This window comes from Bombina bombina, chromosome 2 (assembly GCF_027579735.1).
Source record: "Bombina bombina isolate aBomBom1 chromosome 2, aBomBom1.pri, whole genome shotgun sequence".
Lineage (NCBI taxonomy): Eukaryota > Metazoa > Chordata > Amphibia > Anura > Bombinatoridae > Bombina > Bombina bombina.
The window spans coordinates 584351212-584376040 of record NC_069500.1 but is presented as its reverse complement, the minus strand read 5'-3'; the positions used below and the strand labels follow the sequence as shown (position 1 = coordinate 584376040).

The 24829-nt window shown below is 40.9% G+C and overlaps 1 pseudogene; it reads left to right on the top strand.

The window, feature by feature from the left end:
* Positions 1 to 23391: 23391 nt before the first annotated feature.
* LOC128651070 (uncharacterized) lies at positions 23392 to 23508 on the top strand (annotated as a pseudogene).
* Positions 23509 to 24829: the final 1321 nt, after the last annotated feature.

Genomic DNA, 24829 nt, shown 5'->3' with positions numbered 1-24829 from the left:
ATGCCGACAGCATACCCTCTCGGCATTTATCATTGCACCAGCAGTTCTTGTGAACTGCTGGTGCAATGCCGCCCCCTGCAGATTCGTGGTCAATCAGCCGCTAGCAGGGGGTGTCAATCAACCCGATTGTATTCGATCAGGTTGATTTCTGGCGATGTCTGTTCGCCGCCTCAGAGCAGGCAGACATGTTATGGAGCAGCAATCTTTAGACCGCTGCTTCATAACTTGTGTTTCCGGCGAGCCTGAAGGCTCGCCAGAAACACAGGACATCAAGCTCCATACGGAGCTTGATAAATATGCCCCTAGGTCTTCACACAAGCTATTTTAGTTTATGCTCAAGTGGATGCATTTAATTTCCACTTGTAATATGCACGGAAGTTAGCGGGGACGCTATATTTGTTATTGCAACCCGAGCCACTTGTAATCTAGCCCTGTATGTTTAAAAGAGAACTTTATCAATATGTACAATAAAAAAATAAACTTAAGTGGGGACTTCCATCGGTAATGTTATGGTAGCTGATATCTTTAGCTCACACCATCCAGCATCACACTTCACACATTTTGTGATATAAAGCATCACTGAGTTCATCAAACTGTTATGGATTAAGCCTCCTTCTACAGCTAAAGTCGTTGATTGTGGTGATACTATAGGCGGGTGGGAAGAGTATAGGCTGAATACAATCCAACACTCCCTCTCCTGTAGAGGGTTTAAACCACAGCAGTAGGTGCCTTATGTTAATTCTATTTATTTCATATTTCAGAAGGGCACAAAGCATTGATCGTGTTAACTTCTACCTATGTGTGAGGCTAAGATAGTTTACAGTAATGTGAGTGAGGTAATGCAGGCAATGCAGAAAATCCTCCATGAGCTGTTTCTCTTGCATTTAGGAGAGAACATGACAAATATGTCTCCAAGCACTGATTCTATGTGTGGGGACAGAGCAGCGGTGACATCTACTTAATCCCCTATAAAGTATTTTGGTTGTACCTTGTCAGTGGTTTTGGAACCTGAATTGAACCAGAGCAAAGAGGGACAGACCTGCTGCAGAAATATTTTATAGTTATGGTAAAGTTTCCAATTCGTATAATCAAATCCAGAATGGAAATGATATTTTAGCAGACTTTAATTCATCCATTTTAATGAAGATGCACTATAACTTACTTTATAATATAGCGATGAAATTCTAATACCCTGCCTATTTCAAAAGTTATTTTAACTGTTCTCCAATTGGTGCTCCAGCCATTTGGCACTCACCCATTTTTTAACAAATGTCGCTAGATCACCGATTGGAGAACAGACAAAAAAAAGTTACTTTTGACGTGGGCAGCCAGAGAGCGGTGTATAAGAATTTTGTCGCTATAGCAATAAGTAAGTTATAGCGTATCTTCTGTGGAGGAGACTTGCTTAGTTCTCCTGGTATCATTAGTAGAAAAGTATACTCAGGTAGGCTCAGGAGCAGCAATGTATGGAACCTGGCTGCTCATTGGTGGCTGCACATAAATGCCTCTTGTCATTGGTTCCCCAGATGTGTTCAGCTAGCTCCCAGCAGTGCTTTGCTACTCCTTCAACAAAGAATACTAAGACAATGAAACAAATTTGATAATATAAATAAATTGGAAAGTTATTTAAAATCTCTATCTAAATAATGAAATATTAGTTATTAAAGTCTGCAATATTTTTTTATTTCATAAAAGAATTACATTGGTTTAAAATGTATTAGCCTAAATTAAATAATGCAAATACAAATTACATTGTATTGTTGCATATCATATTAAAAGCCAAGTATTGCTTTACAAATAGTAGTGACATTTCTGATCACTTCACCTATGCTGCCATCTTCTGGTACTAATAAGGCAATACAACAATTCACTATATAAAACAAACTGTTTTAGATATCCATCTTTTAGAAAAGAAAAAGTAACTCTACTGATTTCAGTCCCACTCTTCTCTATCCAACTATTAATCAGATAGTTTTCTTTTAGATATCATTAATTCAAAGTAAAATAAAAGTTGTATTACATTAGGCTCTTCTAAAATGTGCCATGGATACTTAAAAATTAAGTGGAAAAGCTGGTATATGACTTTATTGATAACTTTTTAGAATCCCACATCACAATAAAACATTTATTTATTTAATACTGAGAAATTAGTATTAATTGGTGTCTCCAGTGAGGGTCAAGGGGGCACTTGTCCCCCAGTATATAATGGTTGTCCTCCAATTGTAACAATCCCCCAGTATACTGTTTCCCCAGCACCACTCCACCAAGGACACACCCATACTCCACCCAGCCCCCCAATGCATGCTGCGAGCCCTCCTATGATATGTCAATCTTATCCAACACATCCACAGAGTCTTCAGTTCTGCCTGAGAGTAATCATAATATAACAAACATTTTAATTAGAACTGGTACCAATATAATTTCAGGTACCAAGGTCTTCTCTTTTACAAATGTATCTTCTGAAACCTTTCCATATCAGACTGCTATCCCACCCCTTCTATCCCAACCATTAATCCTTCACCAACTCACAGCAAAACCAACCACCAAAACCACCAAATTAACCTTAACCTCACCTTGCAGCTACCCCAGTAATTAATAATTATCCTTTTTAGCCTTAACTGTAACACAAACTCACTTCAATAAAAAAAGGACAGTGTCTATTTTTCTACAATGCTTTAAAACTGTGTTCACAGCTGACAGTTCAACTGCCCACTAACTTATTTTCCATTTTCAAATGTTGTGGCAGAAACAGAAAGTGCAACTCCGTACTGCATAAAGCCTAAAAGGCGCTGCAGGAAAATATTCAATTATAAGCATGTTTGAAGAAAAAAAATACTAAGAGATAATGAAATAAAAATTAAAGTTTCCTGATTCGGATAGAGCATATACATTTAATTTTAAGATAATTCACTTCTATTATCCAATTTACTTTGTTCTTTTGGTATCCTTTGTTGGGAAAGCATACGTACATACCCTCAGAAGTGGCAATGAATTTACTCACCAGTCACCTAGCTCCCAGTAGTGTGTTGTTGCTCTGGAGTTGATCTGGAGCTGACTTTATTTGGTTAATCACTTTGCTGGGGTTAAAAACATATACAAGGAAAAGTGCAATAAGAATATGCTCTCACATTTTAGATCATTTTCATTTTGCACTTTTATACTTTGACCTTTTCTTATTAAAAGCATTATGAGCTCCTACACAACGAGATCGGAGAGATCAGTGACAAGTTGGAAAAATAATAGACTAGGATAACAGGATAGAGACACGAACTATCGAGCAACCAGAATGCAACACTTACCTAGGTGACAATTCCAATGTGACTCTTTTGAGAAATGCTCATTACTGCACATACACAAGCACTTTTGTTTTACAGCATTTATGTTCTACATATTTACAAGCCAAAGCAGCAAACCACAGACTGGGGAGTGGCTAATATTTGACCCAGGACATACTTGAAAACGAGAGAAATCTCAATCTATCCTTCTTGGTAAAATATTTTATAAATAAAATAAATAAAATATTTAATTTAATCAAGTTTATATGTATATGAACATTTCTGCAACCTCTAACTGGCCCCACTACTCCACCTCCATCTTGCAAGGGAGATAGCAGGAACTCCTTTCATTTCTGCGCTGACCATAGACTCCAGCTGCAGCAATGTTTTTTGTTTGTTTTTTTGCAATTGAGGGGGTTGGACAAACAAACAGTCAGCTAGATTACGAGTTTTGCGTTATGAGTGAAAAAGCATTGTTATGCTTCATAACGCTGCTTTTTCCCTAACGCCGCTATTACGAGTCTTACAGGTATAGGTGTACTGCACACCTTTTTGGCCTTCTTGGTCCTTTTTCAATGGGACTTTCATAGCGCCGGTATTACGAGTTTGCCTGGAAGGCCAAAAAGTGAGCAGTACACTCTATAACCACAAGATCCGTAACGCCATCTAAAGTCAGTAGTTATGAGTTTTACGTTACAAAGCTGTAGCATAAAACTCATAACTAAAGTGCTAAAAAGTACACTAACACCCATAAACTACCTATTAACCCCTAAACCGAGGCCCTCCCGCATCGCAAACACTAATAAATTATTAACCCCTAATATGCCACTCCGGACATCGGTGCCACTTTAAAAATGTATTAACCCCTATTCCACAGCTCCCCGACATAGTCGCCGCTATAATAAACCTATTGACCCCTAAACCGCCGCTCTCCCGCATCACAAACACTATTTAAAGATTATTAACCCCTAATCTGCCGTCTGCCCACACCGCCGCTTTAATAAACCTATTAACCACTAAACCACAAGCCCCCCACAACGAAATATAATAAAATAAACTATTAACCCCTAAACCTCTGGTCTCCCACATCACTAAATCTACATAAATATATTAACCCTAACTTAACCCTAACTCTAAGCATAACCCTAACACCCCCTAACTTAAATATAATTAAAATAAATCTAAATTAAACTTAAAATTATTACCTAAATAATTCCTATTTATAATAACAAAATACTTACTTTTAATAAAAACCTAAGCTAGCTACAAAATAACTAATAGTTACATTGTAGCTATCTTAGGTTTTATTTTTATTTCACAGGTATGTTTGTATTTATTTTAACTAGGTAGACTAATCAGCCAATAGAATGAGAGCTCAATCCTATTGGCTGATTGGATCACACCCCCCTGTTGGATCAACCCCCCTGTTGGCAACCCATTGGCCGCGAGTCTGCAGGGGGCGGCGTTGCACCAGCAGCTCTTGTGAGCTGCTGGTGCAATGCTGAATACGGCGAACGTATTGCTCTCTGCATTCAGCGATGTCTTGCAGACCTGATCCGCACTGTCGGGTCAGGTCCGCAAGACATTTGATAAATAGGCCCCATTGTTTGATGTGCATAAGATTGTAATGTAAAATATTTTCATTATCTCCATTGTTAAACATATCTCTATACATATAAATCCATTTTTCTCTATGTATGTGTATGTGTGTCAATGTAAAATGCCTGCGTCAGCTTTTTTTTTTTCTTACACCCGAGATCTTGTATCTTTGAGCCCTTATAACTTTTGTGTGCAATATTTTTTTTATAATAATGTTTATTACACAGTGTTAATATGAGTGTAAGTGTACTTTGTAATGTATTTTTGAAGTGTTTCACGAAACTTTTTTGTTGTGGAAAAACATTAACTACAGCTCTTTGAGTGTGGAAAGGATTGTTGAGTAAAAGGCGAATGCGCGAACGCAATCGGGATTTTTTAAGACTTGTAATACCTGCGCAATGGAAATTGATTGCGAAAAGACCAAATCACGCGTGGAAAACTCATAACACGCTACTTGTAATCTTGCCGATAGAGTGCTAAGGATATGTGAATGCTCTTGAAACTTACCTAAGTTTACTCTTCAACAAAAGATACCAAAGAAAAATAGATAATATAATCAAATTGGATTTTTTTTAATTGCATGCTCTATCTTAATCATGAAAGTTTAATTTTTACTTTTATGTCCCACAAAGGGGCAATTCTGTTTACAAAGTATTCTTACCTCCACCACCAGACTTTGGATGAGTCAAACACCAGTAAAATTAATATTGATAAGTTTATTTTAAGATTCTTCTATAAAATGCCTGTGTTCTTTAAAATAGCTGCCTAAAAAAAACGAGGGCGTGGTGGAGTAGTACTGACACTGACTGTTCTAGGTAGCTATGAAACAAACACACACAGGTGTGATAGCATTTTATAGAAGAAGTGTTGTAGCTTTCCCAATTCTCAAATGTGCCAATAGTTTTATATTTAGAATTCAGTACACTTCCTTTACTCAAACCCGTATGGCATTTAGCTTTATTTGCTATTCTTGTGAACAAGAATGGTGCCTTAGTGTTATTATAGTGCAGGCTTTACATGCAATGCTTGGTTTGCCCACATGGGGTCACTAAATACTGCAAAGTTAGGCCTCGATCAGTCACAATTTTTTTTTTTTTTTTTATACTGCGTGATCATTTGCACACAGATTTTAAGAGCCTCAAAAAAGTCCTATTTCTCCTTTTGAGTCAAAAAGCTCTTGCAGAACACAACACTTTTTCAGATGACGTTTCAACAGCTTTTCATGACCATGGCCTCTAGTTATCAACGTGTATACTTTGCCTGCCTTCGCCGGCCCAATACGCCCGCCTAAGCTCGCCTACCATCGCCGCTGCGGACCTGAAAAATCTCGCCAAAGTTATCAATAAATCTGTCAAAAAGCCGCGCACCAAGTACGGGGCGATGAGCAGCGGACTGTGAAAGTTATCACTCATCCGATCTCGGTGCTCTTCGGCTTTTTGACAGCTTTATTGACAAGCTGTCACTAAGCACCCACACTAACTACACTGTTCTACCCCCTATACCGGCGCCCCCGGAGCACCCCACAACTAAATAAAGTTATTAACCCCTAAACCGCCGCTCCTAGACCCCGCCACAACTCTTATAAATGTATTAACCCCTAAACCGCCGCTCCCGGACACCGCCGCCACCTACATTATACTTAGTAACCCCTATCCTGCCCCCCTATACCGCCGCCACCTATAATAAAGTTATTAACCCCTATCCTGCGGATCCCGGACCTCGCCGCAACTAAATAAATAGTTTAACCCCTAAACCGCCGCTCCCGGACCCCGCCACAACCTATATTAAACTTATTAACCCCTAATCTGCCCCCCCTAGACCTTCGCCACCTATAATAAATTTATTAACCCCTATCCTGCCCCCCTATACCGCCGCAACCTATAATAAATTTATTAACCCCTATCCTGCCCCCCCTACACCGCCGCCACTATAATAAAATTATTAACCCCTAAACCTAAGTCTAACACTAACCCTAACACCCCCTAACTTAAATATCAATTCAATAAATCTAAATAATATTTCTCTTATTAACTAAATTAATCCTATTTAAAACTAAATACTTACCTTTAAAATAAACCCTAATATAGCTACAATATAAATAATAATTATATTGTAGCTATCTTAGGATTTATTTTTATTTTACAGGCAACTTTCAATTTATTTTAACTAGGTACAATAGCTATTAAATAGTTATTAACTATTTAATAGCTATCTAGTTAAAATAAAGAGAAATTTACCTGTAAAATAAAAACTAACCTAAGTTACAATTACACCTAACACTACACTATCATTAAATAAATTATTCCTATTTAAAACTAAATACTTACCTGTAAAATAAACCCTAAGATAGCTACAATGTAATTAATAATTACATTGTAGCTATTTTAGGATTTATATTTATTTTACAGGTAGCTTTGTATTTATTTTAGCTAGTTAGAATAGTTATTAAATAGTTATTAACTATTTAATAACTACCTAGCTAAAAGAAATACAAAATTACCTGTAAAATAAATCCTAACCTAAGTTACAATTAAACCTAACACTACACTATCATTAAATTAATTAAATAAATTAGCTACAAATAACTACAATTAAATTCAATTAAATAAACTAACTAAAGTACAAAATATAAAAAAAGCTAAGTTACAAAAAATAAAAAAAATAATTTACAAACATTTCAAAAATATTACAACAATTTTAAGCTACTTACACCTAATCTAAGCCCCCTAATAAAATAACAAAGCCCCCCAAAATATTGGATCAGCCAATCGGATTGAACTTCATTCTGATTGGCTGATTAAATCAGCCAATCAGATTTTTCCTACCTTAATTCCGATTGGCTGATAGAATCCTATCAGCCAATCGGAATTGAAGGGATGCCATCTTGGATGACGTCACTTAAAGGTACCGTCATTCGTCGTTAGTCGTCGGGACGAAGAGGATGGCTCCGCGTCGGCTCGTCTGAAGATGGCTCCGCTCCGGATGGATGAAGATTGAAGAAGCCGCTTGGATGAAGACTTCAATCGGATGGAAGACCTCTTCAGCGCCCCTTGGATGATGACTTCAATCGGATGGAAGACTTCTTCAGCGCCCCTTGGATGATAACTTCTGCCGCTCCGGATCTCTTCTTCAGTTCCATCGGTGGGTCGGCTAGCTGAAGACGGCTAAAGGTAGGATGATCTTCAGGGGGGTAGTGTTAGGTTTATTTAAGGGGGGTTTGGGTTAGATTAGGGGTATTTGGGTGGTGGGTTTTAATGTTGGGGGGGTTCTATTTTTATTTTACAGGCAAAAGAGCTGTTTTCTTTGGGGCATGCCCCGCAAAAGGCCTTTTTAAGGGCTGGTAAGGTAATAGAGCTGGTAACTTTTTAATGTAGAATAGGGTAGGGAATTTTTTTATTTTGGGGGGCTTTGTTATTTTATTAGGGGGCTTAGATTAGGTGTAAGTAGCTTAAAATTGTTGTAATATTTTTGAAATGTTTGTAAATTATTTTTTGTAACTTAGCTTTTTTTATTTTTTCTACTTTAGTTAGTTTATTTAATTGAATTTAATTGTAGTTATTTGTAGCTAATTTATTTAATTAATTTAATGATAGTGTAGTGTTAGGTTTAATTGTAACTTAGGTTAGGATTTATTTTACAGGTAATTTTGTATTTCTTTTAGCTAGGTATTTATTAAATAGTTAATAACTATTTAATAACTATTCTAACTAGCTAAAATAAATACAAAGTTACCTGTAAAATAAATATAAAATCCTAAAATAGCTATGTCACGAATATCTCAGGATTCAGCTGAGAAAGGGGTTAATTCTGTGTAGTGGTGAACTAAGAACCGTTGTTTGTTTTTTAGAAATAGCTGTGCACAGGGTTTGTTTGTGTTTTCTTTGAAGTGCCAGAACCCATCATAAATAGCTCTAAAAAAAACAAAACCTTCATCCAAATGTTATTGTGTATGCATTGAGTCAATCTGTCAGCTCCAGAGATACCACAGTGCTTCTCCCCCACATCCTGATGAGGCCAATAAAAGGACATTGGTCTAATGCCTATATGTGTTTAAAGACAGGGGGGTTTCTTAGCCTGCCCAGGAGGGTGTGGTCAGGAACTTGATCTAGGGGGAAAAAGGTATAAGGGTCTTGGGTGTTAACACTGAAATTGTTCATTCTACATGGGAGGCTGCTTGCTACAGCGTGAGTGACAACTTTTCTTCTTGCCCATCTCCCTGGGGGCAGACTCATAAGCTAGTGAAGTATTAGGTCTGTTATTTTTCTCCTTTTTATTTTAAAACACTGTTTGCGTGTGTAATTTTATTTGTAACAACTTTTTATTAATAATGCATTGTGCATAATATTTTTGGCATAATAAATAATTCCTTTATTAAGTTTGGCCTTTGTCTAATAATTGAACCACGTTACTGAAAGAGACTGGAATATTAGAACTATATAATTTAGGTTATTTTCTGCTAAATTGTATTTCTAGAGTTAATGTGTAAAGTCTGGGTTTTTCCTTAAGATTTTCCCTTTAATGAATGTTAAGTTGTGGCAGTATTAGAGCTATAGGATTGATAGTTTATTGTGGGTGGTATTAAAAGGGAGTGTTGGGCATTTCTCTTACGTCTAGTACAGATTAAGGGAGTGTGGTTAACTCTTGCACCCACTAAACTGAATCACAAGCTTGCCTGGTGTGGCTAGATTGTGACCTGTTGGTGACAGAAAAGGGGGCTGAAAACCCTTTCTGTGCCAAATAAGTGACTGGCGCAGGGTTGGATAACCTTGGTTCGTCACAAATTGGTGGGCAGTGGTGTAGATAATTTTTTTTATTATTAGATTTTAGTGTTTGTGGATTTGCTAGTGTGAAAATCCCGGTACTAAAAGAAATTGTTTCTTACAATTTCCAAAGGCTAAAACTCAGTGCATTATATAGTCACACATTGCAAACAGTCCCCTTCCCTATTCTCTGTTTTTCTTTTCTATTTTATTTTTGCTATGGAGGCATACGAGCAGCGATCTAGAGAGGCACTTATACTCCTATGCCAGGAGCGGGATATTCCAATACGTTCAAAGAACAAAGATTTACTAATACAAGCTCTTGTTGAATATGATAACAGCCAAATCACACCAGTTGAAGTCCCAGGAGAGATGTCTGCAGCTGTGGGCGGTGATTCATCAGGATCTGGGGATCCATTGGACTGTTATTTGCAAACTGTTCTTAAACATATGGGCTCAGTGGATGCAAGTTTGCGCATGGAACTGATTACAAAGTTTTATGAAAGACAGGCTGCTGAACGACAGGCTGCTGTGGCTGAGAGACAGGCATCTCTGGCAGCTGAGAGAGAGGCTCTGGCAGCTGAAAGACAGGCTGCTGAACGACAGGCGGAGAGAGAGTATCAGCTACAGCTTGCACGGTTGGAGAGAGGGATGGTCTCACCTGTTGTTAGTGAACCTAGAGACCCCCCTGCTCCCAGAGTGCGTGCAGATAATTTTCCCACCCTGGAGAAAGATGGAGATGTGGATGTATTCCTGCGTAGCTTTGAGAAAGTTTGCAGACAGTTCCAGTTGCCAAAGGAGCAGTGGGCCAAGTACCTTACCCCTGGCCTGAAAGGTCCTGCACTGGAGGCGTTTGCTGAACTACCCCCAGAGTTTGATCAGGACTATGATTCCATTAAAGCTGCACTACAGAGGAGATACAATCTTACTCCTGAGGTGTACAGGAAAAAAATTCCGTTCTTTGCAGAAAGGTTTTTTCAGAGAGCTATATTACAGCTGTTGGGAACTTGAGGACAGCCTTTAAACAGTGGGTCAGAGGATTAAAAGTTGCCACTATGGAGGAGCGGGAAGATTTGATGGTGAAGGAGCAATTTATGCGGCTGTGCCCAGCCGGAGTTCAAGAATGGGTTTTAGATCGGAAGCCCATAACCGCATTGGAAGCTGGCGAGCTGGCTGATTTTTACACAGCTAACAGGTCTCCAGAGAATGGGAGGAAATCCTTTTCTAAGGGGGGGATCCACCTGTAAAGGAGCTGCTGCACGACTCCCCTTCACAAAACCTGCTGTGCCTTTATCCAGTATGTCTGCTCCCTCTGGGAAATGAGGGGCGAGTGCTGCATCTGGGCAGGGGGATACCCACAGATGTTTTGTTTGCAACAAAGTGGGCCACATCAGCTCCACTTGCCCAGAGAGGATTAACTTGGGGCAATCAGCTGGAGGGAGTAATCCCTCAGAAGTACAAGCATCTGTTTTGTTTGTTACCTGTCCAGAGGAAAACAACCATGAGAACTTGCAACCTGTGACTGTTGGAGATAAGGTAACCTTAGGGCTAAGGGACACAGGTGCAGAAGTGACTATGGTGCATCCAAAGCTAGTGAACTCTGAGAACATTATCCCTGGAAAGACTCTAGCAGTTAAAGGGATTGGGGGAATGAAACTTGCAGTGCCTATGGCACATGTATATCTTGATTGGGGAGTGGGGAGAGGTTTAAGAAATGTGGGGGTATCTGAAAATATTCCTAATGATGTCTTACTGGGTACTGATTTGGGTAGATTGTTATCTCTTTATGTGCCTGACAATGCTACATGTGACCTAGTGACATTAGTTGCAGACCCTTATGTGGAAAGGGCTGTGTGTACAAATGCTCAGAGACATTATGACCAGTAGGGAGGACAGAGTGCATGTGTGCGCAGGGCTGTGCCTGAACTGGGGATGTCTGTGCTGAGAGGTGAATCTGTAAGAGGAGATACTGACTGGGGCGATCGACAGACAGACGGTGTGTGTCTTCCTGTACTTAAACCAGCAGTATCGGCAGAATTACCACTAGCTGTACAGGGTGAGACTGATGGGGGAGAAAGGCAGATAGACTGTGTTGGTCTGTCTGTGCCGGAACCAAGTTTAGCTGTACGGGAAGAACTTGTCTGTGGGAGAAGGCAGATGAGGGGTGCGTGTCTGTCTGTGATTGAATCAGTGGATTCTATAGAAGGAGGTGAGATTGACGGGGGGAGAGAATGACTGGGTGACTGGGCCGCTGGATGATATGTGCCAGTCTCTGCCAGGGACAATTCTGTACCCTGTGAAAAGACACAATAGTTGGGATAAATGGCAGAAGGAAGATGTGTGCTTGTCTGCACCAGTGTCAAAAGGATCCCAGATTCTGTGTGATTATGCAAAGTGGCAGACTGACTGTGAGAGAGAGCAGGGGGGCAAACTAGCCCACTCTATGACAGAAGCAGCAAAGCCACAGATGTCAGAGTGTGTGGGGGAGGAGGGTACAGAATACTCTTTGAGGGACCCCCAGAGTGAGTGTGAAAGATTGTGGGTGACAGAGACCCCAGTAACCTCAGCTGTGACCTATAAACAGACTGCACAGGCTAGGGGACAGAGACTGACACAGACTGCAGGCACAGGGGGTAGGAGTACAGAGAAGTGTATTTACACAGCCCCACAGTGCCATTCAGCAAATACACTGATAGATGTGCAGCATCAGTGTCCCCAGCAGGCTCAGCTGTTAGAACGCACAGTGAGGAGGAGGGGGGGCAGTTAGTCCACTCCCTACCAACCATAACAGAGTGCAGGAGTACAGGAATTCTACTCCAGTGGGAGGGCAAGAGCCTATGGTAGTTAAGCAGCAACTGACAGCACACAAAATGTTTAGAGAGCACACCATAGGTAGCAAGACACTAGGTTTCACAGGCACCTCTGTAACAGGGGATGATGTCTTATTCATGGATAAGATGCAAACCTTATTGGGGGAGGTACCTGCAAAACCCAGAGATGCCATATTCGCACAAAAACAGTTGCAAGAGTTTACTGCCAGAGAGGGAGTGTGTGAGATGGTCCATAATGTTCTTGTACTCACGCCCATGAGACAGAACAAACTAGAGGCTGCATGGGAGGGGCCCTGCAATATATTCAATCGGTTGGGTAGAGCAACTAGTGTGTCACTTTTAAAAGGAGGGCATCCTGCTGCCAAAACTACTAGGTGCAATCTGTCTGGCAATGGTGTTCTCACCGCAAGGGGAAGCTCCTTTTGATACGCATCGGGAGTGGCTTGTAGCCACCCCCTTTTGTGTCTCTTATTGGGGGAGGTGTCACGAATATCTCAGGATTCAGCTGAGAAAGGGGTTAATTCTGTGTAGTGGTGAACTGCCTATATGTGTTTAAAGACAGGGGGGTTTCTTAGCCTGCCCAGGAGGGTGTGGTCAGGAACTTGATCTAGGGGGGAAAAGGTATAAGGGTCTTGGGTGTTAACACTGAAATTGTTCATTCTACATGGGAGGCTGCTTGCTACAGCGTGAGTGACAACTTTTCTTCTTGCCCATCTCCCTGGGGGCAGACTCATAAGCTAGTGTAGTATTAGGTCTGTTATTTTTCTCCTTTTTATTTTAAAACACTGTTTGCGTGTGTAATTTTATTTGTAACAACTTTTTATTAATAATGCATTGTGCATAATATTTTTGGCATAATAAATAATTCCTTTATTAAGTTTGGCCTTTGTCTAATAATTGAACCACGTTACTGAAAGAGACTGGAATATTAGAACTATATAATTTAGGTTATTTTCTGCTAAATTGTATTTCTAGAGTTAATGTGTCTGGGTTTTTCCTTAAGATTTTCCCTTTAATAAATTTTAAGTGGTAGCAGTATTAGAGCTATAGGCTTGATAGTTTATTGTGGGAGGTATTAAAAGGGAGTGTTGGGCATTTCTCTTACGTCTAGTACAGATTAAGGGAGTGCGGTTAACTCTTGCACCCACTAAACTGAATCACAAGCTTGCCTGGTGTGGCTAGATTGTGACCTGTTGGTGACAGAAAAGGGGGCTGAAAACCCTTTCTGTGCCAAATAAGTGACTGGCGCAGGGTTGGATAACCTTGGTTCGTCACAAGCTACAATGTAATTATTAATTACATTGTAGCTATCTTAGGGTTTATTTTACAGGTAAGTATTTAGTTTTAAATAGGATTAATTTAGTTAATAAGAGAAATATTATTTAGATTTATTTAATTAATATTTAAGTTAGGGGGTGTTAGGGTTAGTGTTAGACTTATGTTTAGGGGTTAATAATTTTATTACAGTGGCGGCGGTGTAGGGGGGGCAGGATAGGGGTTAATAAATTTATTATAGGTGGCAACGGTGTAGGGGGGGCAGATTAGGGGTTAATAAGTTTAATATAGGTGGCGGCGGGGTCTGGGAGCGGCGGTTTAGGGGTTAAACAATTTATTTAGTTGCGGCGGGGTCCAGGATCGGCAGGATAGGGGTTAATAACTTTATTATAGGTGGCGACGGTGTAGGGGGGGCAGAATAGGGGTTAATAACTTTATTATAGGTGGCGACGGTGTAGGGGGGGCAGGATAGGGGTTAATAGGTATTATGTAGGTGGCGGTGGGGTCCGGGAGCAGCGGTTTAGGGGTTAATACATATATTATAGTTGCGGCGGGGACCGGGAGCGGCGGTTTAGGGGTTAATACATATATTATAGTTGCGGTGGGCTCCGGGGGCGGCGGTTTAGGGGGTAATACATTTATTTAGTTGCGGCGGTGTAGGGGGGACAGATTAGGGGTGTTTAGACTCGGGGTACATGTTAGGGTGTTAGGTGTAGACAGCTCCCATAGGAATCAATGGGATGTCTGGCAGCAGCAAACATGAACTTTCGCTATGGTCAGACTCCCATTGATTCCTATAGGATCCGCCGCCTCCAGGGCGGCAGTTTGAAAACCAGGTACGCTGGGCCGGAAAAGTGCCGAGCGTACCTGCTAGTTTTTTTATAACTAGCAAAAGTAGTCAGATTGTGCCGAACTTGTGTGCGGAACATCTGGAGTGACGTAAGAATCGATCTGTGTCGGACTGAGTCCGGCGGATCGAAGCTTACGTAACTATGTTCTACTTTTGCCGGTGTCTAGGGCTTGATAACTAAGGCGAATCAGCCTCGCCACAAATATGCTGCGGAATTCCAGCGTATTTGAGGTTGACGGCTTGATAACTAGGGGCCCATATTTTACTTGTTGAATTTGGCACCTTTAGGCATTTGATAAGTCCTCAGAAGGGCTTTTCAGACATATTTAACACAATGTCACAACTATTTGCTTGCACATATGTTAAACAATCTGAAATGACCACAGGAGACCTTCTGGTTTGTTAACATACATGATATCAATTTATTAAAGCTCCAATCATCCCAATTAGAGAGGTTCTATATAGGGATACATATATGTGTAGATGTGATAACTATGTTATATCATCTAAAGCTAAAGGGATCTGCAGGAAAATTCACTTCAGGACACAACATCTACAAATAGCGTGATTTAATATTTAAATTCTATTATTGGATTGTAAATTACATTTGCACCGTCATGATTGTCACTAACAGTACTGGTGTTATGAAAACAGGAGATTGCTAAGTCGCAGTTTTCATACTTAACTACTACAATCTGTGTCCATCTGCACCACTGCTAACCCAGATTACAATTGTAGCATTATGTAGCGTTAATTTTGCTAGAAGTAAGCATCTAATATTCACTTTTTGTTACATTCATTGAAATAATGTCATCTATATAAAGCTTGTGATAGAATTTGGCATATAATGTGGCTAATTATCTATCACATATTTAGGCCTTGAAGATTACACACGTTTGTGTAAATGTGAGTTGAACCCTATATTTATAGTCCCCTTATTAATGGAATCCTCATCTAATTATCTCATAATCATATTGTCAGCCGTAAAGGATCAGCCCAGGATTTAACTGCTAGTGTGAAAAGTAAAACACACGCTAGCACACTGAGAATAAATAATGTCCCTTTAAGCAGGCTTGCAAGTTTAGGCCATAGTATAGAAAAAATGATAAATGTCCCTTTAAGCAGGTTTGCAAGTTAGGCCGTAGTATAGCAAAACAATCAAATGATATGTCCCTTTAAGGAGGTTTGCAACAAACAAATGATAAATTACCTTTTAAGCAGGTCTGCAACAAACAAATGATTAAAGTCCCTTTAAGCAGGTTTGCAACAAACAAATGATAAATGTCCCTTTAAGCAGGTTTGCAACAAACAAATGATAAATGTCTTTTTAAGCAGGTTAGGTCTTAGGAAAAATAAAGTCAGGCAAGCAAGGAATCAATATCCATGAGACAGGTTTGTAGGATTCAGGCAAAAGCGTAGTCAGGCAAACAAGGGGTCAATATCCAAGAGACAGGTTTGTAGGATTCAGGTAAAAGTGTAGTCAGGCAAAAAAGAAGTCAAAATCCAGGAGACAGGTTAAAGCATTACTCACAGCACCAGACCGGAATGAAGTTCAACAAACGGGCCCCGAGTAAGATCTCCTGCCAGCATTTAAAGGCAGAAGAGAGAAGCCGTGACGTCAGAGAGGAGTGTCCGGCAGACCGCATCACGTTGCTAGGCAACGTGACGTGATTGAGCACAGAGGAGATCCGGGAGCGACACGGCGATGAACGGATAGGAGCGTGACAGCACCCCCCCTCAAGGACCCCTCCGAGGGACAGGACCAGGCCTAGTAGGGTGAGTTTTGTGGAATGCCTTAATCAAGGCAGGAGCGTGCACTTGTTGGGCTGGTTCCCAGGACTGTTCAGTGACTGGATAACCCTTCCAGTCACTGCCACAAAGTTTGGAATCCAGAATGTGGCTAACTTCAAATTCAGGTTGTCCATGAATCAAAAGAGGTGGAGGTTTGGACATAGGTTTAGAATACCTATTTGATAACATAGGTTTCAGAAGAGAAACGTGGAAGAAAGGATGGGCTTTGAGAGTTTTGGGAAGAGCAACTCGGTAAGCAGTAGAACAAACTTGACCCAGTATTCGGAAAGGACTCACATATTGTGGTCCCAATTTGGTAGAAGGCTGTTTGAGGCGAAGATGACATGTAGAAATCAAAACCTTGTCCCCAGGACGATATTTGGGAGACTTCTTCCGTCGCCGATCTGCAAAGAACTTATATTGATTAGAAGCTTTGGAGAGAAGTAGACGTATTTTCCGCCAATGGCGAGTTAACCTCCGAGCAGAATGATCAGAAGCAGGATTTTCTGTGGAAGAAGTATGCAGATGAAACGTTCTGGGTTGAAATCCATAGGCTGTATGAAAAGGAGAGGACTGAAGAGAAGAGTTGTATCGGGCGTTATGAGCCAATTCTGCTAGTGGAAGATAACGAGTCCAATTAGAGTGATGATGTTCCACATAATGTCTAAGATAAGTCTCAAGGCACAGGTTTACCCTTTCAGTTTGACCATTAGACTGTGGATGATGTGAAGTAGACAAAGAGACTGCAGTTACAAAGTGTTTGCAGAGTAATCTCCAAAACCGGGAAACAAATTGTACCCCTCTATCTGAGACGATATCCAGAGGAAACCCATGTAATCTCACAATATGTAAAAGAAAAAGCTCAGAAATTCTTTTGGCAGAGGGCAAGCCAGATAAAGGAATGAAATGAGCTGCTTTAGGGAATCTGTCGACTACCACCCAAATAGTGTTGTTTCCAGCTGAAAGAGGAAGGTCGTCTTATTGGCAGCACATTGTGTGCATACTGAGACATATTCTTTAACATCTTGAGTGAGAGTTGGCCACCAGACATGTTGTTTGAGATTCCGAGCAGTGTTACTGATACCTGGATGTCTAGAGAGAGGACTATCATGAGCCCAATGTAGGATCTTGGAGCAAAGACGTTCAGGAACAAAGAGTAAACCATCAGGGGGTTTGCAGGACAAAGGAAGATCCTTTTGAGCAGTCTGAATAGCCCCAGCAGCTACAGAGGAAGCATCCACTTCTAGGATGAATTGAAAATCCGGATTTGGGTGGCGGAGTATAGGTGCAGAAGAAAGGCTTCTTTGAGAGATTCAAAAGCCTTAATAGCCTCTGGAGGCCATTCTTTACAATTTTGCCCCTTTCTAGTGAGAGAAGTAAGGGGTGTAGTAATAGTTGCAAAACCTTTGATGAATTTTCTGTAATAACTGGTGAAGCCCAGAAAACGTTGTAGAGCTTTAAGAGAATCAGGTCTAGGCCAATCCAAAATGGCAGAAAGTTTAGTTGGATCCATTTCCAATCCAGATTCGGATATTACATAACCCAGGAAGGGTATGGATTTTTGATGAAATGAACATTTCTCCAGTTTGGCAAACAAATCGTTGTCTCTTAAACATTGAAGTACTTTCCTGACGTGGTGCACATGAACTTGATAGTTTTCAGAAAAAATTAGGATATCGTCAAGGTATATGATGACAAAAGTATTCAAAAAATCCCGAAAAATCTCATTCACAAAGTGTTGAAAAACAGCAGGGGCATTGCATAGCCCAAAAGGCATGACCAGATACTCGTAATGCCCAAATCGAGTGTTAAAGGCTGTCTTCGATTCATCACCCTTGTGCATACAGATAAGATTGTATGCACCACGAAGATCCAGTTTGGTAAATATTGTGGAACCTTGAAGATAGGTAAACAGTTCAGGAATAAGGGGTAAAGGGTAACTGTTCTTGATGGTGATTTGATTTAAACCCCTGTAATCAATACAGGGTCGCAGACTTCCATCCTTTTTTCCCCCAAGAAAGAACCCAGCCCCTACAGGAGAAGAGGAGGGCCTAATAAATCCTCTAGCCAAATTATCTTGAATATATTCCTCCAAAGCTACATTCTCAGGCCTTGAAAGCGGGTAAGTCTTGCCACGAGGTAAGGGAGCCCCAGGAAGGAGATCAATGGGGCAATCAAAAGGACGGTGAGGAGGAAGGCGTTCTGCTTCTTTCTTGGAAAAAACATCAACAAAGTCTTGATAAGGCGTGGGTAATGAACAAGAGGTGTCGGTAGTGAGAGCAATAGTAAGTGGTACTTTAGTAGGTACTTGAAGACAATGAGTTTGACATGAAGATCCCCAGGAGGTGAGTTCACCTTGTGTCCAAAAGAAGATAGGGTTATGTAATTGGAGCCAGGGAAGACCCAAGTTTATGGGAAATTGAGGAGTCGAAATGACATCAAAACATATTGTCTCAGAAAGAAGAATGCGGACAGTAAAAAGTATGGGTTTAGTAGCAAACTGGATAAGTCCGGAACCCAAAGGAACTCCACTAACAGTAGAGTCAGGAACAGAATACTCTTTTCTAAGTAAGGGTATAGTGTGAGTAGATACAAATGTGGAGTCAATAAATACCCCTCCAGCACCCGAATCAATGAGAGCTTGGGTATGAATTTTATTTTCTCCAAGTTGAAGAGTCACAGGAACAAAGAGTTAAAGGAATGAAATCCTATTTGGTCCCCCGGTCAGAAGTTAAGCCCTGGCTTTTACTGGTCTGGTAGGACAATACCTTAATAAGTGCCCTTTAAGGCCACAGTACAAACATAGGCCAAGAGAGCGTCTTCTCAGGCACTCAGTTTCAGTTAGTCTTATAGTGCCTACTTCCATAGGTTCAGCCTGATCAGAAGAAGGAGAAGCAGGAGTTATTGGGTTAGAGAAGCGAGGAGCTAGACGAAAAGAAGATCGAGTTGAAGACTTCTGAGTTCTCTCTCTTTCTTGTTGGCGTTCACGATATATGGAATCGAGACTGATATAAAGATTAATCAGGGCTTCTAGGGATTCTGGAAGTTCCTGATACACCAATTCATCTTTGAGACACTCAGAAAGTCCTATACGAAAAGCTGCTCTAAGAGCTCCCTGATTCCAAGTAGTCTCTGATGCAAGGGTGCAGAACTCAATGGCATATTGAGTCACAGGTTGGCCTCCTTGTCGTAGGTCTAAAAGGGAAGCTTCAGCAGCGGAAGACCTTCCAGATTTGTCAAAGACGTTTGAAAATACAGAGAGAAAGGAATCCACATCCAGAAGTATTGGATCATTCTTTTCTAGCAAAGGTGATACCCAGGCCAAGGCTTTTCCTTTCATTAAATATATGAGGAATGTGATCCTAGAAGAGGGAGTAGCGAAGAGGACAGGGCTGTTACCAAAGTGAAGGCGGCATTTATTCAGAAAACCCCTATAGTCTTCAGGATTCCCATCATATTTGTCCGGAAGGGGTATCCTAGGACTGAGTTGCCCTTGTGACTGGTTAGTAGAAATCGAAGGAGGGGATGTCTCCAAAGGAGTAGGATTGGGAGGTATTGGAGCAACCAAGCTCTGTAATAATGTTGTTATCTGATCTAGCTTTGAGTCCAAGGATTGCAAATGAGTAGCATGAGATCCCAGTAATTGTCCCTGGTGGGCCACGGCCATTGATGATTCAGTGGGGTCCATTTTTGGCCCGTTTGTAATGTCAGCCGTAAAGGATCAACCCAGGATTTAACCCAACTGCTAGCGTGAAAAGTAAAACACACGCTAGCACACTGAGAATAAACCAGGACGTGACCCACTCAGGAAACAAAAAACAAAGTGAAGAAGGATACAATGTACCCACAAAAGATTATCCGAAAAGTATCTTGAGGTTTGAAGTGATACACAAGAGATAGCGGGTGTATACCCTTTAAGCAGGTTAGCAAATTTAGGTAGTTGGATGGTAAAACAAACAATGATTCCTGTGGGTGGAGCGTGCAACAGGAGTACGCGCCAGAGCTCGGTGAGAGAGAGCAGAATACCAACATATCCCGCTACAAATTCTCCTATTCCCGGGAGTGAGAGACCTGTTTGGGGAGAGCATACAATCGCGATGGAAGTCCCTTATACCGTCATTTAGCTGAGTGGTATCAGCCACGGATACACACACTACACCAACAGCCACACTGGAGAGCGGCAGCAGTCGGATGACAGAGTTCCCCCATTAGACGCCGAGAACACATCTTCGGACCACACCAATACCGGAACACACCCCTGAAAGGGGGTGGCGCGGCAACACTTGTGCAGACCAGCCGACCTGCCTAGGAACAGATGGGAGGTGTCTCGCCTGGACCCAGGCAAACGGCAGACCAGAGGAAAAGAACTTTCACAAGGCAGCAGGACGGCAGGCGAGTAGCGGATCACGCAAGTATTGCCTTTGATGGTGGTGATTGTAAGCTTTCGTCTGTGTGCCTGCATAGGAGGTTAGAAGTGGTATTGGTGGCATGGAACTGTGTCGAAATGGGGGTTGAAGAGTGACGGGTTTGGCTGCTTGGAGATGTAAGGGCTTTTTTTTGTGGTGGGACTGCTGGAGAGCCATCAAGATTCACTGTCTAAAGGCATAAAGCCCGGAGGTGGTAAAAGCAGTCAGTGCTGAAGTTGAGCATATAATGCATAGAGCTCAAGGGTACGCTGTGGTCAGAGCAGATTAGCGGGAACACCTTAAACTGACTGTTGAGAGACTGTGGTCATATGCAGCAAGTCAGTGAGACCCCCGCTGAGTTATAAAGGCTAGGTTTGAAGAAAAGCAGTTCGGGGTTCTTTACTGAGTCGCTTTTTTTGTATATCTGTATTGCGGCACCCTGGTCGTAATCTTAGGACTGGAGGAGGGAAGAGTTAACCCTGCAATTACTCTGTTAATAGGAAGACTGCTTTCCTTTTTCAGTAAACCTGTGCCCCGAAGAGAAAGGGACCTTGACTTTGAAAGGGGGGAGTAACGTTATCAATATTGGAAAGCTGTGCAGTGGGAGAACCGTGTTCTGTGCAATATTGGAAACTTCCCCACACAGAAACTTAATCTCTGGAGGCAAAAAGAGAACTAACATTATGACCTCTAATTGCACATACTGACCGGGAGGGCAGCAAAGAGTTAAAGAAAATATTGTGATAACTGTTAACTGATGCATTTAGTGTGCTGTTTTTGTTTTTTCTCTCCAATTATAATTGACTCCAGGATCATTCATACTGGCTGGGTCAGGTTCTGACTATATCATTTGAAGATATTTCCTCTAGGAGGTTAAAATATTTGTCTAGGTGGACAGAGTTTTGTTGTTCAGATATTTTTTCTTTTTTTTTCTCCTTGCTAGTAGAAATACTGTATATTACCGTAAGGTTAAGAAATCCCAGTGTTAGGGAAAAAAGATACTGGGGAGACGGATAAGTTATTAGGGCTGATCAGACAGGAAATAGGGCATGTATGATTATGCTAACAGATTTAAAGGTTGAGTTAACCAGTTGTTGATAGAAAGTGCTGGATAACTGGGGCAGACTACTAAGTATAAATATTTTGTAAAGGGGAGTGTGAACAATTTGTGCTGCTCAGTAGGGAGAGAGGGGATGAAGCGAGACAGTCAGTCCCGGTTAATTTACTTGGTACTTTATTTGTCACATTATACAATATATAGGCACTAGAAGCCTCACTAGGACTCCTTAGGGGGAGCTCCTGTATTTTTTCTTAAAGAACAACTACACTTGCAAATGCACTACACTTGCAACTACACTTGCAAATGCACGTTGGGCACTATAAGCTAAAAGGCGCACTCAATCCACTTTGGTTCAGCAGAGAGTGGCTTATCTCACTTTCTCTTTCATTTTTTTTTTCTTTTTTCTTCTTCTCTGATCTAATTAAAATCACAATGAAATTAAAACTTTATTTACACTATTACATCACCACACACTTCATGGAGAGATATATCCCTAACCTTAAAGTTAGGTCCCCTGCGATGCCCCCCAAGAGAGACAAAAAGTCCAAAACTATACAAGAGACAGGTACAGAGGATAATATGGATCCTCAGTTAGCGGGTACTGAGAAACAGCTGACACTTAATCAACTGGCAGAAATGCTGTTACCCCAATTTGACTTAGTTAAAAACGAGATAGCCACTCTTTCCACCGAGATTAGATCTTTTTCAAACAGGATACTAGAAGTAGAAGAAAGAATTTCAGTAGTTGAGGATAGACAAAATGCACAAGATACCAACTGGGCCAACTATGAGAGTAAAATTAAAATGATGCAATCCAAAATAGAGGACCTGGAAGACAGGTCTCGCAGGAATAATATTCGTAAAATTGGTCTACCTGAGTCCAGCGAATATCAAGATCTAGTATTGTTTGCTTCAGTCACCTTACCACAATTGTTAGGGATGCAGCCGGTAGAAAAAATACATGTAGAGAGAGCGCACAGGACAGGAGGTATAAGGGAGTCCCAAGAAGGTAACCAGCGCCCTAGGATGGTAATAATTAAGTATTTAAATTTCCAACACAAGGTAGAGATCATGAGACATTACAGGAAAATTCAGGGGTTCAAGATAGGTACGAGACCTGTCTTCCTGTTTCAGGACTTCTCAATGGAGACCTCCTCAAAGAGAAAGACAATGGCACCCTATTGCTCTAGCTTAATCAAGGCAGGGATTCGGGCCAACATGAGGTATCAAGACAAAATTGTAATTTCTTCAGAAGGGAATGTGACCGTATTGAATACACCAACAGAAGCTAAACAATATTGTATAGAAAAGGGTATTGAGTCATGATAGGATGCTTATGTTTATGTATTAATATAGAATAATGAGGATGTATAATATGCTGGTTAGTTATTTTGTTTGCAAAAGGGGGGTGGGGGGTTTATGGTGTTTTTTCCCTTTTTTTTTTTTCTTCCCTCTCTCTCTCTCTCTCTCTTTTTCGTATCCCCCTCTCTATTTCTCTTTTATGCGTGTCTTGAGTCTTAACAGTTTCATTCTGTGTATTACAGGTCTACCGCCTAGCGGCCTTGAACACCCAATCCCGTATGATCTCGGAAGTGGAGCAGGGCTGGGCCTGGTCAGTACTAGGATGGGTGACCGCCGGGGAACACCAGGTGCGGTAGACATGTCAGTTGTGGCAATGGCTATATTAGACCTTACGTCTGGACAGGGAGGAAGAGAGTTAAAGGTATTTGATAATGGTTTTTAATATAAATTTTTTAATTAAATGTTGAAGTGTGTGTCATGGAATGTAAAAGGAAAAATTTGCTCAAAATGTTAAAGCACCAAAAGCCTGATGTCATCTTTATGCAAGAGTTGCATTTGAAAGCGGCGGAAATAAATAAGTTGCGAACCAATTGGATTGCTGAAATCATAGCAACCCCTTGTAATAGTAGGAAACGTGGAGTGGCCTTAATATTTAATAAGAACCTGACATATGTGATAAAGAATCAAACGTTAGACCCAAGTGGGAGATTTATATTTGTACAAGCTGAAATTAACAATAGATTGTGGACGTTTTGTAACATATATGGTCCAAATGAAATAGAGACAGAATTTTGGGACACGATAAAAAATAAAGCAGCAAATTATCTAGGACAAAACATAGTGATGGCCGGAGATTTTAATGCGACGATGTGCCCAGAGATTGATAGGCTAAGGTCGGGTACCTTTAGGAAACACAATAGAGAGGCAAAGCTCCTACAAGAATTTGCAAAGACACTAAAATTAAGAGATATATGGCGTGTGCAGCACCCGGATGAGCGTGCTTTTTCGTGTGAAGCTAAATCATCAAATAATTTTTCACGCATAGATATGTTTCTGATAGACGAAAGGTTACTGACCCTGGGAATAGAGACACATATTGATGAGATAGTTATATCGGACCACGCGATAATAAGCTTGAAGTTCGAAGATTTGGCGATCAAAGGTAGAAGTAGCAATTCGTTTAGCTTTCCTAAGTATATGTTTTTAGATGAACAATTCCGAAATTTCTTATTGGAAAGATGGAAGGTGTACCTTAGTCAGAATAGTCAGGATGTGAGCAGCCCAGAAATACTTTGGGAAGCAGGGAAAGCAGTGATGTGAAGAGAAGTTAAAAACTATATGGTTACAAGAAAAAGGAAGTCAACAGAGAGGGAGATCCAACTAGCGAACCAACTTAAAAATTCATACAGGAGGTATGTGTCTACCCCAAATAGTTCCTCCTGGAATAGCTACAAAGCAGCTAAATCAGAGCGTGAGACATTTTTGAGAGAAAAATGGGCAAAGGAGGATATGCGAACAAGGGCATTCTGTCAAGGATATCAGGGGATAGCCACCAAGCATTTGGCAAAGTTAATTAATTATAGGAAAAAAAATAACCTAATCCCACTTATCAAAGAGGGGTCTAAAGCGCTTACTCATCCGACAGAGATCAGAGAGGCCTTCTTCAGATATTATCAGGAA